Below are 21,205 nucleotides of genomic sequence, written 5' to 3' on the forward strand. Positions count from 1 at the left end.
AATATGATAATACTACACTACTTTCCTTGACACGCTAGGAAGCCTTGAGATGTCTAGACTGAGATCAGGAAGTGAAATGAGTTAAATGAGTCACATGCACAGAGTGCAGTGAGAGCTTAATGGGAATAAGAAGTTAAGCTACAACTCTCCCCTCCCCTTGAGGCAAATGCAAACTCAAAAACGAATCCAAAATCATTAAAAACATTTTTTTTACTTATAATAGACTTTTGATGTGTGCAAATTAACTAATTTTCAAGAATTATTTGCCATAAAATGAGATTTGATATCCATCTAAGTCAAATAATAGATAAAAACAATGTGCCTAAGCAGAACATGTATAAATAACCTGTTTTACATTGCTGTGTTGCCTGTCCCTTTTATGTTAATTGACATGGGGATAGATCTTAGATGATGAACTTTCCCCTCATTAAGCTGCCTCAGATGGAACACTTAAACACGGGTCAGGTCTGATGTAAAGTGATGTAAAGCTTTTCTGGTGTTGGAGATGCCATGCTGAAGTGACGGTGTTATCACTTCCTCCTGACTCCTCTTCCCTCCTCTCAAATGGGAGTTGAGAGCAGCTCAAACCTCCTTTTAGCAGCAACGGCATCAAGTGATTTTAGTGGCTATGGATCAGACATGTACAATAGTCAGGACAAATTTTGGACCACTTATTTTGCTATCCAGAACTGCTTCAGATCAGACAAACGCCTAGGATGCCTGGTACGAACGGTTCTCTCGAGGAAATTTTACAGTATCTCTGTGGGGTTACCCTGGAAAGTTCACCTTTCACCTGTTCACCTTTTCTATCAGTCCATAAAGCATTTTCTCAGTCGTGCTGCAGATTTCTTACATGTCTTTTTACAGTCAAAGTAGCTCTAAACATATCCTGAAATCAATTTCATCAACTGGACTCCAGGTGTGCAAACCACTGACTCCAAGTAATTACTCATTTGGTTCCCTTACCTTTTCCATTAGTGCTGCGAATGCTTACTAGATGCATTCAATAAAAGCATAAAAAATGATAATAGTTTTTATGGTATCAGTTTAAATCTATTTTGTTTATTCATTATCATGACTGCGATAAAAAACAGATCACATTTTATGGTAAATTAATGCAGCGAACCAGTTAATTCCAAGGACACCACATACTTTTTTCTGGCATTGTAATAGCTTTTTCCCGTATCATGAATAAACCTGGTACAGATGATATGAAAACGCATCATGACCATCTATCTCTATCCATCTATTCAGCGGCAGCAACTTTCAAAGTCTTCATTTAAAGGTTGAGGGTCTCATTGTGGCCAGCAGACACACCAGGCTTCTTCACAGAGCGTCAGTAAATAGAGCATCACAAATTCACTTTTAAATTTGGTCTCAGCAAAAGCCGGACTGTCAAATTTAGGGTGGAGGTGAAGGTTGAAGTGACTTTCCTTAAATCTATCAGTCTGTGTTTGTGCCTGGTAACATCACAAATGTCGACTGATTGGGTCAGATAAAAAAAAAATGTAACTTTCTTTTAAAGATTTTTTTGCAGCTCTAGTGGCCTAGTGGCCACCCAGCGGCCAAAAAAGGTTAACACTTTCATGGATTAGCTTCACAAATACATTTCTGAAGCAACCTGAAGTACTTCTTTATGATGTTTTTTTTTTCCCCCACAGTTTTGCAAACCGTAATTGTGCTTCAATGTTTTCCCTTGCACCTGAGACATGGCTCATTAGGTGTTTTTTTCTGTTTTTTTTTAATTCTGTTTACTAGGATAAATTGTGCACTTCTTTCAGTGTTTTCCCACTTGAGAATAATTGTTCTTCCTGTGGAACACTGAACTCCAAATAGTTTGGAAAGGCTGTTACACTCTTTCCATATCAATGTGAAGCAACAATCACTTTTCTAACATCAGTTCATTTTGGGCTGATGATTGGCAGCACCTGGCTGCAACTTACCCTTTAAATCCTATGGAAGCAATATGGGGGTACTTAGTATTGGCCGTGATTTTTATTTTTTGGTTTTAACGTTTGTTAAATAAATAATAAAAGTTAGTTGTAATCATATAAGGTTGTATTTAACTAACACTCACTACAATTCAGTGTTGCACAAAAAGAAGGATAAGATAAAAGAGTAGGTATGAACTGTACTATAGCATATCATATTAGAAGAAGAGTAGAATTATGGAGGCTCTCCATCTTTATCTTCACCCAGTTTCATGTTAGTGTTGCATTTACTGTGCATCTGAAGTGGACAGCTCAAAGCTGTAGGGTAGATTTAAGGTCTGCTGCTAATACCAGCTGTAAAGACATGTTTCAAATTCATAACAATTTTAGGAAATTGTGTAAACTTTTCACACAAAAAAGAACAATGGCTGGTATCTCTCTTTTACAATCCAACCTCTTGAAATCACAAAGACATTAGTGATGATAACAATTTGTTCTCAGCAAAGAATCACTTCATGTAATTTGTCCAAAAAGAGACTTTGTGATGTGAGGCTGGCAAAAAGCATTTAAAATTGTTTCCTGAAGTCTATAAATTGTTTCTCTTCCAGCAACAGGGAGCTGTTGCTGGAAGTGTGATGGAACATTTTTCTGCAAAATAGCACTAAAGAGGCAACTTAAACTGGTTCAGTCAAGGAGCCTGTGAATTAGTCTCCAAAGGAAACAATTTTGGTATGATTCAGAGGACGAGAGCATTATTTTACCCAGACATCTTCATAACCGCAGATCAATCTAGGAAATGACTTGTTCTTTTTCCCACAGGTTGCATCACTTGATTAAAACTATGTCATGCAGCATTCTTATCTACTCCCCATGTCTGTGTGGCATCATTTTCTGGCATCATTTTGCAGGAACGCAGTAGTTTCAGCCAAATAATTCCAAGTTTGGCTTTCCACTGTGGAGAAAGGTGGGTCTGACTAAAGCTGAAGCCGTTGTGGAAGTCTGAGAAAGTGCAGCTCATCAAATGAACTGGGACTGGCTTCAAAAGTGAGTCAGTTTCCATTGACTACCACATTAAAATGTCTAACTTCACAGCTAAAACCAACATACTTACAGCCTGGTACAAAAATGATTTTGCTCTCCATAGCTAAATAACACAACCATCGGAACTTAACATTTATTTGAAAATCGACGAGTGGCTTTCACGTCTGGTCTAAAGAACTTGATTTGGTTATTTACAACTTGCAAAATATACAATTTACTTACGTTTAGGTTACATAAGATGTATTTTCTTAATCCACATCAAATACCAAGAAGTTTAAAAATGTAAAAACTGAACAATCAGTGGTACATATAAAGTTTCTACACTCAAAAAGCTTCACGTGTACATAAATTGTTAAATTGGTGCACGCATGGCCTGACAAACACGGATCAGCTGTGTGCACAAGGACCCCCAGATCCACAAATCTATGCTGCGATTAACTGCTGGTGAAAAGCTTAACCGTCTGGGCTTTCACCAGGTTCACATCTGATTTACCTATACTATAGTACATATACTATAGTAATTCTGAAGTGGGAAAGATGCTTTCTGAGCCGACAGAAAGCTCGAGGCACCTACGCCAGACCACAGAGGGCTGATTTTCCAGATTCTAAAATATATTACTATAGACATAATTATAACTGTAAAGCATATACTATATGAAATTTTCCCTAATTGGAAGGCTTGTTTTTCTACTGTAAACGTTTCACAGGTGAATGTATAACATGCATGCTTTTACAATTTGAGTATAATTAAATACAATATAACTAAAAGGCATATCTTTAATCTAACATGATGGAACATCTCTTAAAGGGGCTGTGTGAGCAAAATTGATCAATTTAGCACTTTACTGTTATAAAGCACAAGTATATTAGGAAGTAAATTTAATTGAATTAATTAAAACAAGTAGCAGTTATGCGGTCGATGTACTGGACCGTCGTGGTAAAGAGGGAGCTGAGTCGAAAGGCGAAGCTCTCGATTTACCGGTCAATCTACGCCCCTACCCTCACCTATGGTCATGAACTTTGGGTAGTGACCGAAAGGACAAGATCGCGGATACAAGCGGCCGAGATGAGTTTCCTCCGCAGGGTGGCTGGACGCTCCCTTAGAGATAGGGTGAGGAGTTCGGTCACCCGGGAGGAGCTCGGAGTCGAGCCGCTACTCCTCCACATTGAGAGGAGTCAGCTGAGGTGGCTTGGGCATCTGTACCGGATGCCTCCTGGACGCCTCCCTAGGGAGGTGCTCCAGGCATGTCCCACCGGGAGGAGACCCCGGGGAAGACCCAGGACACGCTGGAGAGACTACGTCTCTCGGCTGGCCTGGGAACGCCTCGGACTCCCCCCGGAGGAGCTGGAGGAAGTGTCTGGGGTGAGGGAAGTCTGGGCATCCCTGCTGAGGCTGCTGCCCCCGCGACCCGGTAACGGAAAAGCGGGAGAAGATGAGTGAGTGAGTGAGTGAGTGAGTAATTAAAACAAATAAAAACATGACACTTGTCAGTAACCATCTGGGCTCAAACTGAGCTATGTAATAAGATTCAGCAACTGACTGTAGTAATACTGTGTTATTGATTCTCCATCAATAACACAGTATTTTGTATCTGTAAATAAACTTTGTACTTGTAGAAATATTTTGTGCGTGTGCAAAAAATATTTGTACTTGCAAAAAATATTTGTACTTGTAGAAATATTTTGTGCGTGTGAAAAAAATATTTGTACTTGTAGAAATATTTTGTGCGTGTGCAAAAAATATTTGTACCTGCAAAAAATATTTGCACTTGCAAAAAAAATTTGTACTTGTAGATACAAAGCTACAAACTTTTTACAACGCTACAAACTTTTTTTTACAAAAGCTACAAACTTTACAAAGCTACAAACTTTTTTTACAAAGCTACAAACTTTTTTTACAAAGCTACAAACTTTTTTTACAAAGCTACAAACTTTTTTTACAACTACGAGTTTTGGCAGTGTTTTGACGTGCCAAAACTAACAGCCAATCAGCGATCTTTGGCACGGGTTTCAAAGGGTTTCTGGAGAGCCAATCAGATCATTGCATCGCCTACTGACGTCGCCGCCATATTGGATGTGGCAAGACTGGGCTGCAAACTAATGGACTTATTTTCATAAAGCGCCTTTCTACAAAGAAATTTACGTTTTACGTCTCATTTATTCATTCACACACGCACTAATATACTTGGGAAACAGTTAGGCACCAAATATAATATATTTAATTTTCTCAGACGGCAAAAATTAAGAACTTTATTGATCCCACATAGGAGTAATTCATGTTATATCAGCTATAGAGAACAAGGTAGTGCCGAAAAACAATATATATCCCCCCTCACAAAAATAAGAAAAATACAGAAACATATTCTCTCATTAACAAAGCATATTTTACATCTTTACACATTACATTACATTTTATGTTATTGTTATTTTATTGTCTGAAAAATGGTTCAAATATGTTATTTTCTTATTTGATTTTTTTTTAATTCGTTTTGTTGATAAAAAAATATGTCTCTATTTTTGTGAGGGGGGAAAAAAAGTTTGTAGCTTTCGTAAAAAAAGTTTGTAGCTTTGTAAAAAAAGTTTGTAGCTTTGTAAAAAGTTTGTAGCTTTGTATCTAGAAGTACAAATATGTTTTGCAAGTACAAATACTTTTCGCACATGCACAAAATATTTTTACAAGTACAAATATTTTTTGCAAGTACAAATATTTTTTGCACACGCACAAAATATTTCTACAAGTACAAAGTTTATTTACAGATACAAAATACTTATGGCATTAATTTGAGCCCATAAAGAACCTACATGGACTTGTCATCTTGGTCCTGAAGCTGCTTGACCTCATCATATCTGGCTGTTGTCGGGGCATTTATTCTTGTAAGACACTGAGGTCACATGTAAATTACTGACACGCCCCTGTGCCCTGCGAGTTTCGTCTACGCTCTACGTTGTCTGTTTGGTCGACACGGGAAATTTCTTGGTCACATAAATCAAGCCAACTATCCAGTATTTACAATGCAGCCTTGACTCTCCTCCTCAGACAGTTTCACAATTTGATTTATGTGATTTAAATCATGGATCGGCTTAACCCGAGGCCTTATCCTTTTTTTTTTCTAAATGTTTTTTTTTTTTAATCCCATTACACAAAGATGTTTTTTTTTTTTTTGCTCTTCCACAACTCCGTCCAGAATGAGGACACTGTCCTTAACCGTATAGTGCCGGATGTATCATATTTGATTCATGAATTTATTAAACCTTTGGACAACCCCAATAATCAATAAAGAAAAAAAAAGCTTCATACTGACCTAAATATTATGAACAAATAAAAGAAAAAATACACAAACTTCGTAATGATATATTTTTTTCTTTTTTTAGAAATTGAAAAATTGGAAGTGTTTTTTATTTGAATATACATTATCAGTATTATTTTGTGGGTCGTTTCATATATCAGGCATTATGGGGTTAAAATATTGTGTCTTCGAGATGCAGGTGGTTCACCTTGATTCAATCTGACTACAACATTGCATGTGCTGAACATGTAAACTACGAATGGTAGAAAAGACCCCAATAACATGTAATATTTGTGCCCAGGTAGATATATATATATATATATATATAAAAAATATATATATATATATATATATATATATATAAAAATATATATATATATATATATATATATATATATATATATATATATATATATATATATATATATATATATATATATATATATATATATATATTTGGCCATTTTAATTACAAGCCCACTCTGTACCCTGGACATGCAGACGAGCAGTAACACATCTGAAAGCCTGACACTAACCTTTGACAAGAATAAAGGGCCTGTCGAACACCTGTTAAGCCTAAAACTCCTAGTCAACACTAAAGAACCCTGCCTAAGAGGTGAAATCATTTCAAAAAACACAAAAACAAGTCCAGTCTATATCCGCTCGACAGTTAACACTGAAATTCCATATAGACACTTTACCAGATCTTTTATAAATAATCTGTTTCTGGATCTGTTTAAATTTGTATATTGTACATATTTGACAATTATTAAACCGTTTTCCTACTTATGCTCAACACTTGTATATCTATTAAAACAAACGAGATAGACTAGCTTATCATGCATGCCGTGTAGATATTTCCTCGGTCCCAAACACAGTCATACATCGACCCTCATCCAGTTTAGACCTTCAATCCAAGGACACCTGCTTCCTTAAACATCTTGATAATGGAAGGGAATAAAATTCATCCATTTAAATGTCACTCACTCACTCACTCATCTTCTCCCGCTTTATCCGTTACCGGGTCGCGGGGGCAGCAGCCTCAGCAGGGATGCCCAGACTTCCCTCACCCCAGACACCTCCTCCAGCTCTTCCGGGGGGAGTCCGAGGCGTTCCCAGGCCAGCCGAGAGACATAGTCTCTCCAGCGTGTCCTGGGTCTTCCCCGGGGTCTCCTCCCGGTGGGACATGCCTGGAACACCTCCCTAGGGAGGCGTCCAGGAGGCATCCGGTACAGATGCCCAAGCCACCTCAGCTGACTCCTCTCAATGTGGAGGAGTAGCGGCTCGACTCCGAGCTCCTCCCGGGTGACCGAACTCCTCACCCTATCTCTAAGGGAGCGTCCAGCCACCCTGCGGAGGAAACTCATCTCGGCCGCTTGTATCCGCGATCTTGTCCTTTCGGTCACTACCCAAAGTTCATGACCATAGGTGAGGGTAGGGGCGTAGATTGACCGGTAAATCGAGAGCTTCGCCTTTCGACTCAGCTCCCTCTTCACCACGACGGTCCAGTACATCGACCGCATTACTGCGGACGCTGCACCGATCCGCCTGTCAATCTCACGCTCCATTGTTCCCTCACTCGTGAACAAGATCCCGAGATACTTAAACTCCTCCACCTGAGGCAGGACTTCTCCACCCACCCGGAGAAGGCATGCCACCCTTTTCCGGTCGAGAACCATGGCCTCGGTCTTGGAGGTGCTGATTCTCATCCCTGCCGCGTCGCACTCGGCCGCAAACCGCCCCAGCACATGCTGGAGGTCCCGGTCTGATGAAGCCAACAGGACAACATCATCTGCAAAAAGCAGAGATGAAATCCTGAGGTTCCCAAACCGGATCCCCTCCGGCCCCTGGCTGCGCCTAGAAATCCTGTCCATAAAGATTATGAACAGGACCGGTGACAAAGGGCAGCCCTGCCGGAGTCCAACATGCACCGGGAACAAGTCTGACTTACTGCCGGCAATGCGAACCAGACTCCTGCTTCGATCATACAGAGACCGGACAGCCCTTAGTAGAGGGCCCCGGACTCCATACTCACTCAGCACCCCCCACAGAATGGCACGAGGGACACGGTCAAATGCCTTCTCCAGATCCACAAAACACATGTAGACTGGTTGGGCAAATTCCCATGAACCCTCGAGCACCCTGCGGAGGGTATAGAGCTGGTCCAGTGTTCCACGACCGGGACGAAAACCGCATTGTTCCTCCTGAATCCGAGGTTCGACTATCGGCCGTAATCTCCTCTCCAGTACCCTGGCGTAGACTTTCCCCGGGAGGCTGAGAAGTGTGATCCCCCTGTAGTTGGAACACACTCTCCGGTCCCCCTTTTTAAACAGAGGGACCACCACCCCGGTTTGCCACCCCAGCGGTACTGTCCCCTTCCTCCATGCAATGTCGCAGAGGCGTGTCAGCCAAGACAGCCCTACGACATCCAGAGACTTGAGGTACTCAGGGCGAATCTCATCCACCCCCGGTGCCCGGCCACCGAGGAGCTTACGAACCACCTCGGTGACCTCGGCTTGGGTGATGGATGAGCACGCCTCCGAGCCCCAACCCTCTGCTTCCTCAGTGGAAGGCATGTCAGTCGGGTTAAGGAGATCCTCAAAGTATTCCTTCCACCGTCCGACAATGTCCCCAGTCGAGGTCAACAGCTCCCCACCAGCACCATAAACGGTGCCGGCAGAGTACTGCTTCCCCCTTCTGAGGCGCCGAACGGTCCTCCAGAATTTCCTCGAGGCCGACCGAAAGTCCTCCTCCATGGCCTCCCCGAACTCCTCCCAGACCCGAGTTTTTGCCTCCAAGACTGCCCGAGCCGCGGCCCGCTTGGCCTGCCGGTACCTATCTACTGCGTCAGGAGTCCCACCGGCCAACATAGCCCGGTAGGACTCCTTCTTCAGTCTGACGGCATCCTGTACTTCCGGTGTCCACCACCGGGTTCTAGGATTGCCGCCACGACAGGCACCGGAGACCTTGCGTCCGCAGCTTCGAGCCGCCGCGTTGACAATGGAGGCAGAGAACATGGTCCACTCGGACTCGATGTCCCCCGCCTCCCCCGGGATCCGAGAGAAGCTCTCCCGGAGGTGGGAGTTGAAGATGTCCCTGACAGAGGGCTCAGCCAGACGTTCCCAACAGACCCTCACAATCCGTTTGGGTCTGCCCGGTCTGTCCAACCTCCTCCTCCGCCAGCGCATCCAACTCACCACCAGGTGGTGATCAGTTGACAGCTCAGCCCCTCTCTTCACCCGAGTGTCCAAGACATGCGGCCGAAGGTCAGATGAAACGACAACAAAGTCGATCATTGACCTCCGGCCTAGGGTGTCCTGGTGCCACGTGCACTGATGGACACCCTTATGCCTGAACATGGTGTTCGTGATGGACAAACTGTGACTCGCACAGAAGTCCAACAACAAAACACCACTCGGGTTCAGATCGGGGAGGCCGTTCCTCCCAATCACGCCTCTCCAGGTATCACTGTCATTGCCCACGTGAGCGTTGAAGTCCCCCAGTAGAACAATGGAGTCCCCAGTTGGAGCACTATCAAGTACTCCTCCCAGGGACTCCAAGAAGGCCGGGTACTCCCCACTGCTGTTCGGCCCGTAGGCACAAACAACAGTGAGAGACCTATCCCCGACCCGAAGGCGCAGGGAAGCGACCCTCTCGTTCACCGGGGTGAACTCCAACACATGGCGGCTGAGCTGGGGGGCTATAACCAAGCCCACACCAGCCCGCCGCCTCTCACCCTGGGCAACTCCAGAGTAGTGGAGGGTCCAGCCCCCTTCAAGGAGCTGGGTTCCAGAGCCCAAGCTATGTGTGGAGGTGAGCCCGACTATCTCTAGCCGGTATCTCTCAACCTCACGCACAAGCTCCGGCTCCTTCCCCCCCAGCGAGGTGACATTCCATGTCCCCACTGTGAGGGTTGATGTCCAGGGATTGGGTCGTCGAGGCACCCCGCCACGACTGCTACCCAGCCCACAATGCACCGGCCTGCCATGATCCTTCCTGCGGGTGGTGGGCCTACTGGAAGGCGGACCCGCGTCGCCGTTTCGGGCTGAGCCCGGCCGGGTCCCACGGGCAAAGACCCGGCCACCAGGCGCTCGCCTACGAGCCCCGACCCCAGGCCTGGCTCCAGGGCGGGGCCCCGGTGACGCCGATCCGGGCGACGTAACGGTCCTTTGATCTTTCTTCACCATGACAAGCTTTGGAACCGCTCTTAGTCTGGCCCGTCACCCAGGACCTGTTTGCCATGGGAGTCCCTACCAGGGGCGAAAGTGCCCCCGACAACATAGCTCCTAGGATCACTCGGGCACACAAACCCCTCCACCACAGTAAGGTGGCGGTTCAAGGAGGGGCCATTTAAATGTGACAGATGAAATTAAGTTTGTTAACTTAATTTCTTAATTGCTCGGGAGTCCTATATGCCCTGGGACCAAAACACCCAGCACAATTCTAGTGAGTAACAAACTTAATTTCATCCATTTAAATGTGACAGATGAAATTAAGTTTGTTACTCACTAGAATTGTGCTGGGTGTTTTGGTCCCAGGGCATATAGGACTCCCGAGCAATGCGATGTCACGCAGACTCAGATGAGCTCATCAGCCTTTTGACTTCCCGTCAGGTTGATAGCCAGCCCATGCTAAAGCAGCGATACAAGACAAATATTAATGAAGGGTTGCAGGAGACGATATCCTTTTAAATGTCTTTTTGGAAAACAAGTTATATTAAGGCTCTGCTTCTGGATAATTCCAGTTTAAGGTGACCAAGTTTCTCTCTTTCAATCAACATGAAGCAATCCATCAGTCATGTTACTGAGAGCTTCTAAAAGCAATAAAAGAAAAAGAAAGTAGGTGTAGCTGACCGAAGAGGGATCCCAAAAGTCTCCTGGGTTTTTTCTTCCAGGTCATGTGACCTGTGACTTTCAGCCTTCCAGCAGAAAAGGGTGTGTGGATGTTATGCCGACAGATCTGAAAAAGATCACGATGTTAGAATAAGAAAAATAATAAGAAAAGATAAGATGCATTCTAGTGGGTGAATCATGGGATCTAACTGAAAAGTGTAAAGATTCAAATTTAAAGATAGCTGTCAGAAGTGTAAAATGACTGATAGTGCATGAATAGATCTATTATAAAGAACCCATTTTAACCCTTTGATGCACAACATGGGTGACCTGACCGAGTGTGTAGGTTCTATATCTTTGTAATAAATTGATATCATCATTCAGGATTGCAAGTATTTATCATTTAACCTGTTTTTGATCTCCATAAATCCTCACTTTATGTTTTTCCTTTATTACTTTTTGAATGAAAATCCTTTTTTGTATCACTTTCCTTTTGAGCCACAACATGGATAAAAAAATGACCCATATCCATTCTCTGTTATATCAAATATTTCCCGTTCCTATCATGTATCTTTAAAACAAATGTATTTTATCATATCCTACTCCAAGTATTTTCTTGTTTTTGTTTATCACAAATCATAATTTTTAATTTCCCCCTTATTGATGAGCAAGCGTGAGTTTTGTATTTATAGTGAGGCAGAAATGAAGAGTGGAGAGGCATTGATAAAAAAAAAATTCATGGCACACGGAAAGCACGCCCAACTCCAAAATCCCATTATTGAGGGAATGGGAAAATGTGGGTTAAACAACACAAAACAAGGCCACCACCCAGCCACAGGAGGACATCAGATAGGAGGGCCAAAGGAGGAGAAAAAAGATGTGCAATCTGCCCAGTTTCCAAAGACAGAAAAGACGGCAGCTGGTGTTTGCAGTGCATTCTGGCCTATGTGTAAGGAGCACAAACACGTGAGGTCATTTACAAGAAATGTAAAAATTGAGATGGCAATCTGTGCTATAGAGATGTGATCTGTTGTATTTTGTTTAGTTTGACCACATTTGACCAGTTTGCAGTGGTATAACAGCTGCGTTATCTGTTATCAGATTTATGTGTGACAAAATGAAAAATGATCATGTTGTGACTACATGTATTAGTGGTTCTAAGTCATCTATAAAACAAATGATTGTACTCTTTTTAAGTAATTTGATTTTAAATAACCTAGGGAGGCGTCCAGGAGGCATCCGGTACAGATGCCCAAGCCACCTCCGCTGACTCCTCTCAATGTGAAGGAGCAGCGGCTCGACTCCGAGCTCCTCCCGGGTGACCGGAGGTGTTCCAGGCATGTCCCACCGGGAGGAGACCCCGGGGAAGACCCAGGACACGGAGACTATGACCCCGTCCACACGTAGCCGGGTATTTTTAAAAACGAATATTTCTCCCCTCCGTTTATAAAAAAATTTGCATCCACACATAACCGAAGATCTGCGTTTTCGACCACATTCATAAGCATTCTAACTCAGGGGTAGGCAACCCTGGTCATCTGCGGCTCCCGGGAAGCTGCACCTCCGCGGGCACCGCAGCTCCGCGGGCACCGTAGGGTGCGCGTCGCCGCCTACCCTACGGTTGTAGGCTCTGTGTCGGTGTAACGCAGTAAGCGGTGGTCAAGACCAGAGACCATTTATTTAATAGCTTGGAGAACAGATGCTGGATCATCTGTAGTAAACAAAAGGCGCACGTCAGAGCAGATTTGTTGTTGTTTTGGCGCATAATGTGACGTTCGAAAACGCAAAACTCCGGTTGTGTGTGTCTACACGCATCTACATAAACGGAGTTTTCAAAAATCTTCACTTTGCCCGGAGTTTTTTTAAAGCTTCGTTTATTTGCGTTTTCGTGTGGATGACAGGTCAAAACGGAGGAAAATATCTCCGGTTTAGCAGATATCCGCAGATATCCGGCTACGTGTGGACGGGGTCTATGTCTCTCGGCTGGCCTGGGAACGCCTCGGACTCCCCTCGGAAGAGCTGGAGGAAGTGTCTGGGGTGAAGGAAGTCTGGGCATCCCTGCTGAGGCTGCTGCCCCCACGACCCGGGAACGGATAAAGCGGGAGAAGATGAGTGAGAGTGAGTGATTTTAAATAACATTTTGATGACTGTGTCATTTGTGACCCATGTTTTGCATCAGAGGGTTGGCAAACTGATAATGTCAATGTGTTTGTTTTCTGACTGAGGGAAAAAAAATTATGTGAAACTCATAACCATACTCAATCACAAACTCCCCTCCCTCTTCAGTCATTGGTACTTTCCTCACGATTACAAACTGTTTGACACAAGTACTCCTGAAACCTTTCTAGTTTTAGTTAAAGTGTGATTAAGACCAAGTAATACTTATTAGTTAATAATGATAATGTTCTGACTTTTTTCCCATCATGATTAAAAGGGTTATTTTATATTTTATATTTGTCTAGTTATTGGTGTTATAGAAAGGTGCTTTTCAATAACGTTACATACTTTGTAAAAACTGCTGTACACCAAAACAAAGTTGTCATGCTTGCAGTTCAAAAAATATTCTTTATAAAACTGCACTGCAAAGAGTCATCATGAAATCACTCTATGCAGCACTACTACCTCTGACCACATGGGGGCAGCATATCAGAAGAAACTTGTGTGTCATCCCTGGTGTAAAACCCAATGATCTGCACCTCTAGTGGGACAAAATGGTATTACAAGATGTGTCAGGCCATCCCCACTCATCAGCACAGCATTGTCAGTCTCTCTTTAGTCAATAAAGCAGATCTAGTTGCCCCCATGTGTTCAGAAGTGGTATTGCTACAAAGAGTGGCTTTATAGTTTTGAATCCACTGCTCTTAGACAGTTATTTCCCAGAAATCCCTTTATTTTAGGGAATATTAGAGTACTTTAAAAAAGTGTCTACTAGCTGTTGCTGTCTTGCACCCCTACCATCAACTAAAACCAATCAAAGCAACTTTGGAATCCTATCCCTGTTGTTTCTTACGACACACAAGAATTACATGAATGTGACATCAGTGCCACGACTAAATGTTTGACACGACACGACAATGAGGTTCTCTGGATCACTAAAAGCATTCAGGGAGGGGTATAGGGGGTTATCAAGGAGTGTCCAGAAAGAACTTAAAGACAAGGTAAGTGGGAGCAAGTAGGGATACAAGAGCTTAAGCTTGAGAGCCAGCTCCAGCATCCGTTCATGAGGAGGCTCAGCATGTTCTTCCTGTGCTGCCAGCTGCATAGATGTCACGCTCTCCTGGGATGCACATGTTGCAGCAACCTTGATATATGATCATCTGCAGGTGTGGAAACATCTATAAAAGCAGATGTTTCGGCAGATTTCCGGTCTGGAACATTCTGGTGTGCGTTCACATTAGGGCGGGGGGGGGGGGGGGGGGGGCATCGGGGCTGTTCTTGGAGAAGCAATTGCTGCTAAACTGCTTTATAACCCTTGAAAGGGGTCATAAAATAATTCCTAGCAATTTGGAATAAAGCGTTACACAGTCAGAAACATTCCGAAGAGGAAAAGCATCCAAGACGGTTGCCAGTCCTCCCAGGAGCGGCCATCCCTGCAAGTTTGGCTCAAGGTCACTCTTTTCAAAGCTCAAAGGAAAGGAAGAATGGACCAAAATCCCTCCACAACAATGACAGAGACCGAAAAGGTCAGACAGGAGAAGACTACTACAAGACAATGCTGCCAAAGTTGGATTTACAAGCTCCCGAGTGTTGGGGGTACTTAGTATAGACCAGATTTATTAAGAAATAGCTCAGTCTGAGGTTTGTCTCAGGTTATATTCAACAAAAAAGACAAAACTAAAAGTGACTCAATGCACATGTTTTAGATGGATCAAATTCAGTACTTCAACTTACTTTGCTGTGCACATTCACCAGATGTGTACTTATAAGAAATACATTCTGGTAACTGGGCTCAGTGTGTATCTGTTAGGGACAGAAAAGAAAATACTGAGTTTAAAATGCTCTAAAGGCAGTGCTGAATATTTAAAAGCACACCATGAACCTGATGGAAAGAATGTTCTACATGAGGTGTAGAAATCTTGGCTTGTGGGTTGAGTTTTAAAGCTTTAAAATGGTTCATCAGTGGACATTGTTTATTTTTCTTACATTGTGCAGACGAGATGGTCACCAACAGCTCTGGAGTTGCAGACAGGAGAGGAGTCCCTGCAAATGATATAAACATATTTATATCAATTAAGGGTATCTTAAAGTTTGTAAAGCACCTCCTCTATTACCATCTGCTCATAGCCCTGTTAGTAGTTTCATTCATCCACAGCAAAAAAGCTGATACAGACATACTCACTTGTGTACGGTACACACAACCAAGCTTCTTTACTTTCAAAGTGAATTACTGCCCTCTGCTGGTGATTCATGTCAACAGCGCTGCTCAGGCACGAGATTCTTGGATAAAATTATGTAAATACTTGTAACTATCACATCAACAGAACAGGTGCTATCAAAGTAGTGACAGAGTTAATTATAAGTGGAAATTCAGATTTTACACATGGGAACAGATTGAGCTCAAACGTGTTTATCAACAACCTACATGTACCTGACTTACAGTCGGGTAAATATTGCCGATAAATATTTATCTGCAAATGGGCAGCATGGAAGTTTCTGAGTCTTTTCCCGACAAGGCACCTTCACCCATCCACACACACATTCAGACAGCACCCTCTTATACTGCATGGGTCTATACAGATTAGTTTATCCAGTGCTTTTTCCATCTTACACACAACCTGTGCTGCTGTACACAGCAGGTGTTCAGGGTGTGACCCAAGTTCCAGAACTGGATCACGCACTTTGTGACTGGCAGACAAATGAATGCTAATCCATTGTACATTGTACACCGCTGCCCACAAAGTTTGAATGAAATATATTATTTTAATATCGTAAAGTAAACGATTCTGAAAACCAAATTATTTCAACTTTATGGGCAACAGTGTATTTTTCAAGCTGAAATTGCAGCAAAGAATAACTTCACAAGAAGCCAAGAGAGAATGCCATAAGCAATGGTGGTAGAGAAGTCATTTTTGCTGCAGATCAATTTGGAAATGGTTATAAACCCTTTTCAAAACGAGTTGGAGTTCCATGTTCTAAAGTAAGTGGAAAAGATTCAAAATCGTTGCAAATGTTTCTAAGAGTAGATGTCTCAGCAAATTTATCCTCAGAATGCTCACAAAATGTGTAGACAAAACAAGGCTGAACTTGTTTGGATGGTTCATCAATAAGGTAGGTGGAAGTACAATTGAGGTTAATAAGACTACATCCGAACAAACCACAAGTATTCTGCAATAATGTCCTATACATGTATGAGACCAATATGGGTTTGTTTTGCATGATTCCCAGTAGCATATTTCGGAAAAGTCTTCCATTATCTAAACCCAGGCGCTCTGAGCAGGTCAACAGTCCATCATTACCAATTAGCCCAACATGCATGTTTTTGGACTGTGAAATGGGTCTGTAGAAGCACATGTTCTGGGTATGGGTCTCTGTAAAGCGTCTAGAGACAACTCTGTTGTATTAGACACTATATAAATAAAATTGAATTGAATTGAATTGAATTTTTAACCACTAGGTGACTGCATTACCTGAGTAAGTCTGAAATAATTTACCGGAACTCTTAAATGAAGACTTGGCAATACGGCTCGAATTAGTGAATTATCTATTTTGCATGCAAAACGGTCAAAAACGTGCATCTCAAGTTTCAATGCAGGAGTGACAATGAGTCTCCAGTACAACAGTTTTACAGAACAGTGCTGGTTTTAGACAAAATAACCTGCAGTTCTCAAAGCAATATGTTTGCAGCTGTGTAATACAGCTAAACCCAACCTGCACAGACACAATCGTGGTCTGACCTGAGTGGACTCATGACAAACTCAGAGGGACTGGAAATTTCCATCAAAGAAGGAACGTGGAATACGAGGAGAAAACCCCTGCACGCATGTGGAAAACATGCAACCTCAACACAGAAACGACCCCGGGTAGGATTTGAACCATGACCTTTCTAGTTGTGAGGAAACATTGCTGACCAGTAACTAACCATGCTACCCCCAGCAAAAACCAGAAACAACATGTCGGCAGAAAAAACGTTATACGCCCTACAACAAGAAATCGATCAAATCTACAACCGAAGGGCTGGAAAAAAAAAAGTTCCAGACCTCAACCCAAATGACATGCTGTGGCGGGACCTTAAGCAACCTGTGCATAAACTGAGGCTTAAAAACGGAACTGAAACAATGTGATAATGAAGAACGGATGAAAGTTCCCTCGCAATGATGTTATGATGTACAAGGTGGATCTACAAGTGGCTGCGCTCACATTTTGTTTGTTTTTTTATTGTTGGCTTAATTTCTAACGGCATGGTGAAAATGTTACACGGTGTTGATTATCTAAAGTTGTGTTTGCCAGAGACAAACTACGATGATACGTTACAAAAAACTGATTACACAAAAATACCAACTTAAAAAGACTTTGGTACAGTACTGTCAACTGTACCCCGGTTGGCTGCGGCAGCACCGGCTCTCGGAAATGTAATCAGTGATACAACCCGGCATTATAACTCGCATCGAGTTGAACATAAGATAAGGTTAGTTAAGTTGAGTTAGGATGTTTTTAAACTGTATCATTATTTGCTTTTCTGAGCCAGAGGCAACGGAATTTCGTTTCCGTTGCATGTGTTACATGTGTCCTGAAAATGACAATAAAAACTTGTATCGTACACATCAACCAAACCATTCAAAACTACTTGAAAATGAACAAATGATGTTCCCACTGAGAACAAAAATACTGTGTGGTAAAATAAATATTTTACCAAATAGTGCAAGAAGTTCTCCAATAACAAGAATAGCACTAAACAAAGTTATTTTTAAACCACATCTCAGGATTAAGTATGAGGTAAATTTATGCAAGTCGCATTAGAATATGTAGAGTTTTAAATGATTGTATTATGCAAATACCAGACGAGGCCGAGAGAGAGGAATGGAGCAAAGACATATCCTCATATTCTGTAATCTACAATTAACACACACATAGATAATCTCACTGAATCTCATCCTTGGAAGTGGGGTGGCAATCGGATCTTCCCTTTTCTTCAGCTATGTGCTGAGGGGCGGGCTGGGGGTGCGGAGGTCTCCAGAGGTGAAACTCTATTAGCACACAGCATGAAAGTCAATGAAAAAGACCCCAGTGTGCTCCGGTCCCCTGACAGTATTAATGTTTAATGATATCTAAAAAGGCTAATTCCCCCACCCCTCGCTTTTGCTCTTATCCTCTCATTAAATATCCTCACAATGTCATCACTTCCTCAGATTAGAGCATTGACCCCGTCTACTGAAGTACTCACCCTTCACTCATTGTAAATCCATCTTTCTCTGTTTCTTTTTCCCTCTCTCAAAGACACACACATGCACACGCAAAATTAATGCAGCATGTGAGATGCGTTAAGAGTGTCAAAGGCCCAAATTAGGACTAGTGCTTAGTGAACTAAGTGTTTCTTCTACCCAAAAGTAATTTTCTTTATTATCTGTAGCAAGTGCATACAAATACAAGTGACTGTGCATGTGTGCAGAGCACTTCAGGGGCAGCTATTGTGCATCTACTTAAAGTTAAACCAAGGAATTACAGTTAATCCTGTGTGTCTGCTTGGGGTGGTTGTGTAGGCGTGTGTGGATGAAATGAAGGGGGAGGAAACGTGTGTTTCTAAATGTAATGTGGTATACTCATTCGAAAGTAAGGTTTATGGAGTTTATGCAGAATACACACACACACACACACAGGTCCGCTGCAAGGGGTGTGCGAACCGTGCGACCGCACGGGGCCTCCGCTATGGGCCGTTTTTTTTTTTTTTTTTTTTCTTCAAGATTTTTTTTTTCGTTTTTATTTCGTTTTTTCCCTCATAAATATCAACAGTCACGTTCCATTACAGACCTAAATGTGTACTAGTCTGTGCATATCAATAAATATATGTGCAATGATGTTGTTCAATACAACTGCGTCAGACCAAGCGCATTGACACAAGGTGCTCTGATCGAGACGGGTGGAGTTGGAACAAACTGTCACACAATGTCGAGAGAACGAGATCATCAGGGAATGAAAAAAGAAAAGAACTAAAGAAAATTGAAGAGTTTAATGCCTCTCTGAAAGGCTCGTTTGATAAATTTGTTACAAAAATCACCGATCTGAGCGGGTCTCAAGCAGCCGTGGGGCCCCGTGTCGAGGCAAGCCGAGATGATGATGAGGCGGGGGAAGGTATCCAGTATTTTGCTAATTGGAGAGTTAAAATTGCGCATATAGACACCCGATCCGACCCGTTACGAGGGCCCCCCCCCCAGCCATTTCGCACAGGGCCTCGCAAATCTCCCAGACGGCTCTGCACACACACATATATACATATATATATATATATATATATATAGCATATATATAGCATATATGTATATATATATATATATATATATATATATATATATATATATATATATATATATATATATATATATATATATATATATATATAGCATATATATATATATATATATATATAGCATATATATATATATAATATAAGTTTGCCTTAATTTGTTGGCCATATATACAGTTTACGGCCAACAAATTAACGCAAACTTTTTTTTTTCTTTCAATTTTTGGCCATATTTGTTTGGGTCTAAAGCTACCATCTACCCAACATAAGAAGCATATCCTGCTACATTTTCACAATCAATCTGGGAGAAGTTGAACATGTCCACTCCTCCCTCTCCCTCCTATTTTAGTAATGTGTGCTAGTCATTGTCTTGTTGGTTTTGGTTTTTACCCACTACTTTTCATAATCCATGTTTAATTTATCGTTTTGTTCATACACTTCGTACAACTATTTACCTTGACACCTCCTTGTTGGTTTGTGGCTCTGCTACATTCCATCACGGAATCATGCTCCGCAGTGGGACCAAGCGGCAACCATCTTTGGCATTGAGTTCTATGGGGAAATAAGTTTGGTTGCAGTTCTTCCACTGACGAGAAAGCAAGCCAATCTCTATTGACCCTCATGTTAAAATGTCCAACTTTAGAGAACAGGTAAACATATTTACACCCTGGTTCAAAATACCATTTTGGCTCTATCGTTTGATTTCACACCCATGACAACCCTGAGGGGGGTGAATTTGCCCGTCAGCTCAGCCAATTGCTTGATAGAAGATTGTTAGTTTCAATGTGGTAATTTGAAGGAATATTTGATTTTTTTTTAGGAAGTGTCATCAAGTTCTTGCGGTCTCCCATTCCTGTTATTGGCAAATCACTGTGTCACACATTAACAACAGTAAAAATAACTAAAATGGACATCAGGATGGATCTAAATGGAGATTCAAGAACGAGTAAGACAAAACAAGTGGTAACAGAGTTGGGGAACAGACAGGAGTGAATTATTGACAGTATTGTGAAAGCACCTCAACCTTCCTTCCTATAGGGGGAACCTCTGAGCTAAAAATGACAAAAGTTCCTTTGAGCAACTAAGATAAAAACAGAAAATTCAGGTACCTGGCTCTCTGAATTCAACAAAGAATATATTTCTTCTTAATACAAATGCAGGTATCTTTATGAGACAGTCTCAATAGAGGGAGTTTAATTTATTCTTGGTTCGGATGGAGGCCACACTAAATACTGACTTCCTTTTAGAATCATTTTGCTGTCAATATTGAGTCACATTCATGAAATCTTAGTAAATCTGTGAGTTTACACTGAAAATCACCTGGATTAACAAACACTGCACATAACTCAGATTTGACTATACGAATGTGTTAATGTTAATGCATGCCCACGCCAGCCAGAAACCAAAAAAAGAGAAAGAAAAAGAGCAAAGTTTCAGACATGGTGATAGGTCATTTTAACTGAAGTGGAGCAAAGAACAAACATCTTCTCTTAGTTTGAGCATGACGGGAAACACCAGGGATCAGAGAGAGGTGACTAACTATATTTTTGTCATTGCATGAATATTGCACAGCTATGGACTTCTGTTGAGGGAACTAAGGGAGGGCAGTGGTATTCTAGTGGCTACAGAGGGCTTGGGTCTGGACTACCCGGGTTC

At 42.2% G+C, this 21,205-nt stretch overlaps 1 protein-coding gene across 7 annotated transcripts in view; it reads right to left on the reverse strand.

Annotated features, from left to right (window-relative positions):
* Positions 1–21,205, reverse strand: part of LOC133446106 (poly(rC)-binding protein 3) — a 121,237-nt gene that overhangs the window by 39,907 nt on the left and 60,125 nt on the right. For 5 of the 7 annotated variants that reach the window (XM_061723899.1, XM_061723898.1, XM_061723897.1 and 2 more), the window contains exons 2-5: positions 15,235–15,291; positions 14,983–15,051; positions 11,113–11,218; positions 10,769–10,890 (exon numbers count right to left, since the gene is read on the reverse strand). The gene's annotated coding sequence lies outside the window, so the exon portion shown is untranslated. The remainder of the gene's footprint in view (positions 1–10,768; positions 10,891–11,112; positions 11,219–14,982; positions 15,052–15,234; positions 15,292–21,205) is intronic. The other 2 variants (XM_061723894.1, XM_061723895.1) reach the window with 2 other exon arrangements.

This window comes from Cololabis saira, chromosome 6 (genome assembly GCF_033807715.1).
Source record: "Cololabis saira isolate AMF1-May2022 chromosome 6, fColSai1.1, whole genome shotgun sequence".
NCBI lineage: Eukaryota > Metazoa > Chordata > Actinopteri > Beloniformes > Belonidae > Cololabis > Cololabis saira.